Source organism: Mastomys coucha, unplaced genomic scaffold, assembly GCF_008632895.1.
Source record: "Mastomys coucha isolate ucsf_1 unplaced genomic scaffold, UCSF_Mcou_1 pScaffold22, whole genome shotgun sequence".
Classification (NCBI taxonomy): Eukaryota; Metazoa; Chordata; class Mammalia; order Rodentia; family Muridae; genus Mastomys; species Mastomys coucha.
Genome location: NW_022196905.1, coordinates 8487598 through 8487870, shown reverse-complemented (window position 1 = coordinate 8487870; position 273 = coordinate 8487598).

The window sequence follows — 273 nt, the reverse complement described above, 5'->3', positions numbered from 1 at the left end:
ACATTCCAGTATAAACATCATCAATAGGGTAGAGATGGACCCGGTCAGTTACATTGTACAGCCTCAAGGCCAGGGGGCCGGAGTACAGGAATCCACCGCCCCCGGCGTACGGCGGGTAGACCCCGGTGTAGAAGACTTCTGGGATGTAGTACTTCAGCTTCTTATCCCGATGAGGCCCAGCATTGTGGATCACGTCACCTATAAACAAGTCTTTGGCTTTGCTCTTGGATAAGCTATTCAAGTAATTAAGGATGTGATGGGTGTTCACAAACA